The following is a 4,548-nucleotide window of genomic DNA, read 5'->3' as shown; positions in this document are numbered from 1 at the left end:
GCACCATCTCAGACCTCCCTCCTTCTCCTGCTGGGATGAACGTGCGCATATCACAGAGATGTGTGGCCTCAGGTCTTCGGTAGTCTTGGTCGCTGCGAATGGCCCAGATCTCCTGAACCTATGTCTTTCTGCCTCTGGCTCCTGGGGACGGGCTTTATTGCAGCTTCCCACCATTATTTTCAAGCACATTTCGTGACAAAGACACATACATAGACACTCATGTATGCACGCACACACACACACACACACCACAAGAAGACTGTGGCTGTATGTATCTGTGTATATGTATTTGCGCTCTATCTTTTTATATTTTCTCCTCTTTTCTATTCAGTTCAATTTTATTTTATTTATACAGCACCAAATCATAACAACAGTCTCCTCAAGGAGCTTTATATTATAGATATTATAGATATACAGTATTGTAGGGTTCCTCCCCACCTGTCAACTTAGACAGTGTCTTACTATACTACATTTCATTTATACTACATTTCATTTATACTACATTTCATTTATAAATAAGGCAAATGAGTATTAATAATTAAACATATAAAGTAAAGGAATAGAGGGAGGATAAATGGTTTTGGGGGTTTTTCGAAACTATACGAAATAAATGAGACGTTTTGTGTTTGTTTTTTTAATTTTCTTGGTATTAATTCTATTCTTTATTTAAAAAAAAATTTGCCACGGCCCAAGGGTGAGAGTCGTAGAGAACCAGAGGCAAAGGCCGGTCGACCCTGCCAGAGGCCCCAGGCACCCAAGAAGCACCCGGCAGAGCCCCCCCACCTGAAACAGAAGCAGTCCAACCCCCCTCCGACCATTGCCACCAAGGGAGCAGGTCAACAACCTCACCAGAACATCCATCCATATGCCCGGAGCCAACAAGTACCTGCAACCCAGGGAGGGGCAGCAGCATCCAGCAGGGAGCAGTAGTGAGACTCATTTATGGATCAGATGTGCGATTTGACCATAAATGTGATGCAGTAGTTACGTATGACACTGCTGTTTCGCTGTCTCTGCCATCCATGTCTAGCTGGGAAAGTGACATCTTAGAGAAATGTTTATGGCCAGGGAGTTAGTCACAAAGTTAGGTTATTTGTGGAAAGATGATTTTGACACAGATTGCATAGTATGCTGCTCTGCTTCTTTGTCAAACTTTAAGTGTCTCCACATTAGCAAATTTCTCTGACCTTTTCAGAAGCATCCTCATTTTTGAGCCCTGGACTGAGTCATTTAGGGTGTCTCGAGCTTTGTTTCACACTTTCTCTTCTCAATCTTGCCTTTTATCTCACTCACACTCCTAACAAACTGGTGTGACCAGCTGCAGTACCCCAAATATTAGCACCTTGTACTCCTGCTGGATACTTGTATGCTGTATGTATCAGCCTAACAGGACATCACTCTAACACCCAAACACATAACTGGTTCAGTGCAGTGTTAGATTCCTGGTTTACTTGGTATTTATGTTGTTTCTTATTTTTGTACTACTTAGTGAATTTAGTCTTGTTCTTGGTTCCCAGTTGCCTTAGTTTTATTCCTCCCTGTGTGTTCCTCTTTTACTCATGCCACTCATGTTCTTCTCATCTAGTTTCCCTTCCTGTTTTCTTTGTCTCGTTCTTGTTGTTGTTTCGTTCTTTTGTGAGTCAATCTCCTCTCACTGTTGTTTACCCCTCTCTTATTTTTGTCATGTCCCCATATCTGGGTCATCTCAGTGTCTTGTTTCCATGGTTGTCTGGGTTACTTCCTGTTTTACCTGGTTAGGTCCTTGCACGTTCAGTTTTACTTCTCCTGTCTCATTCGTTAGATTCTGTTCAGCTGTGTTCTCCACCTGTTGCCTGTTCCTTTGTTATCTTGTGTGTGTGTATATTATCTCCATCTCCTTTTGTTCTTTGTCACAATCTCTCTTATGAGTTTAAACAATAAAGCTGTAGTTCTGCGCACTTCCTACAGTCTGGAGACTTGCATTTGGGTCCTCACCTGTCAATCACGCAGCACAAGTTATGACAGTTTTCACTGTCATTGGCCTTCTGTGTTGTTTGTCAAAACATGGGGGGAATGAATTCTATGAAATTTTTATTGGTGATGTTTCATATTTCCGTAAAGTTAAAATTATTTCACAATAATTATTTTTATAATTTTATCACTTCACCCTGTGATTGTTTTTTCTTCACCAGGGCAGAGTGGAGTAGGACACTGACAAACAGAATGATGTCTGTACTCATTTGTTGAGCTACCGGTGGACTCATGAGCTGTGGGTAGTGAGTAAAAGTGTCATGCTCCTTCAGCCCTCCTGTGCTGGCTTGCTCCTTTCTATCTTTTCTCTTTATTGCTCTCTCTGTCCATCTGTCTGAGTGTTGGTGTGTGTGTAAACCAAACCCTGTGTTTCAGGAGTGGGCCCTTCTCTGTTCTCCCGCCTTTGGATTCTGCATACCTGGAAGTAACAAATTTATCTGTCGGTAACTCTCAGTCTCCTACTTAAGAGGAAGGAAGCCCTGTAGTTGACGCCTGATCATTGCTTAGAACGAGCATGATGCTTTGTTTTTTTTTTTCTTTTACCTTCTTTTCTCATCTTCATCAAACCTGGAAGTGGAGACTAAGTGAGTTGAACAGGGACAGAGTCTTGAGAGAAGATTACTCTGTGGATGTATCTGTTGGAGTCCAGGCCCTTACTAAATGGACATTCTGTACATTAATTGCAATTTGGACCACTAGTTATGACAGAATACATTTTTTGATGCATGTGACATCAAAAATGAGCTTCCACCAAACAGTGTCTAAAGATCAGTTGCATTTAGGCTTTTTTTTTTCAATCTGACTAAAGATAAGCACAGATAGTATCTGTTGTAACAGTAACTTGTCTAAGAGTTTACAAGAGTAGCAGAATTTCATCATGCCAGTCAATAAGTCTTTTCTATGGGCAGAAATCTGTGCCATCAGAAACTGAATTTGAATAAGTTAAATTTGAATTTGAATTGCTCAGATTGAATCTGAATTGTAACTTGAATAAATGCTTTTAAAACTGAATTTGAATTAGCCTAATTTGAAATTCAATTTATTGGTTTGAAAATGATCATCACTAAATTGAAATTGAATTTTATATTTTGAAAATGAATTCATTTGCTTTGAAACTGCATTTTATCCTTTAAAAATTCAGCTCTCGAATAATTTCAGTTTCACTTCTCACCATTCAGTTTCAGTTCTACAATTCAATTTCAGTTCCAAAATTCAGTTTTTTGGAACTTACATCCGGTTCCGGTTCAAGCGCAGATTAATAGAACTACGTTTTACTAGCGGACCGAAAGTGGATAAACTCTCAGGTTGGTAATAAATGTATTACATGTATAAGAACAAGCGTCATGTTAACAAATGATAGCCGTACAGTAACTTTTATGCTTATTGTAGCTGTTAGCTAAAAACGCTAATTTAGCGTAGTTTGCCCTGGATTCAGCTTTGACAAACAAATATGATCGACTGTTTCTAGTAGAATTCCAAAGTTGTCATCTTGGACCCTCTCAGAGCCCTGTATGCTTGCAGAGACCCCTACAGTAGGGAAACATGCAAAACGGTGTCCAAACCTTTGTATTTTAGCTTTATTTATGTCTTACACAGCATCCCAACTCTTTAGCTAACTTAATAACTTTAGCTAAAGTGAATAGTTAGTCTAATTCATTAGTGCAGCATTACTGGATCACCTCTGTTTGAAGTGATATGATATGTGACTATCACTGTGTTTAACTACCATAATAATTCTTAGGGTACTGAGTGCATGCTTAATTAGTTTTTTTTTTTAAACATACTGCTCCATTAATATGTTTGACAGGCTGAAGTTGTCGGGTCACCTCCTAAATCGACCATCTTTTACAGGTGTTTTGTGCCAGAAATGGAGTGTCCACTGAAGACTGAAGATACTGAATCTCTACGCCTTGCCATTGATCCCTCTTGTGCCTTCATCTAGACAAGAGACATTAACTTAACCACTCTCATATGCTCTGTACCTACATCACCTTCCCTGACAGTTGTAGCTTGGCTCATCTGAGGGTGAAATTATAAGAATGTGTTATTTTGCAAAGTGCTCTCTAGGGTTCCTAAATAAAATATGGCATTGAGGTCATTTCTTTTGAATTAATCCCTTCTTCTGAAATATAAGAACCTCTCCTGGTTTTAATGGCACTTTGGATTTCCTTACTTTCTGTTCCACTTCCCAACCCAAATAGATGCTGACAAGCTGCCACAGTAACATGGAAGAGGGAAAGAAGTTGGAAAGGACTACTACAAATAAACCCAAAGCCTAACAATGAAAAATGTAAAATAATAATAATAATAATAATAATAATGAAAAAGATAAAAGATAAAAGATGAAGTAACAAGTTTTTAGTTTCTTGTTTATTCCAAATTATCATCCAGATGTCTGTGACATGTGACGACAAACACCATAATGGAAGGTCTTTGTCATCACATGCTTAAACTCATCATATATAAACACTCATATATTTTTGCATATGCTGAACAGGTAGTCAGACATGCTGTAACTGTGGGGTAGAAAACTGTATG

The 4,548-nt window shown here is 38.9% G+C and overlaps 1 long non-coding RNA gene across 1 annotated transcript; it reads right to left on the bottom strand.

Annotated features, from left to right (window-relative positions):
• Positions 1 to 129: 129 nt before the first annotated feature.
• Positions 130 to 4,275, bottom strand: LOC121812968. Its single transcript, XR_006053434.1, has 3 exons — positions 3,837 to 4,275; positions 2,142 to 2,147; positions 130 to 141 (listed from the first exon to the last, which is right to left on the bottom strand). It is a non-coding gene; the product is annotated as an uncharacterized LOC121812968 (long non-coding RNA).
• Positions 4,276 to 4,548: the final 273 nt, after the last annotated feature.

The sequence above is a fragment of the Haplochromis burtoni genome, unplaced genomic scaffold, assembly GCF_018398535.1.
Source record: "Haplochromis burtoni strain Fernald_Lab_line unplaced genomic scaffold, NCSU_Asbu1 Contig_991, whole genome shotgun sequence".
Lineage (NCBI taxonomy): Eukaryota > Metazoa > Chordata > Actinopteri > Cichliformes > Cichlidae > Haplochromis > Haplochromis burtoni.
Note: the sequence above shows the minus strand (reverse complement) of the source record. Positions and strands in the feature narration are given on the sequence as shown.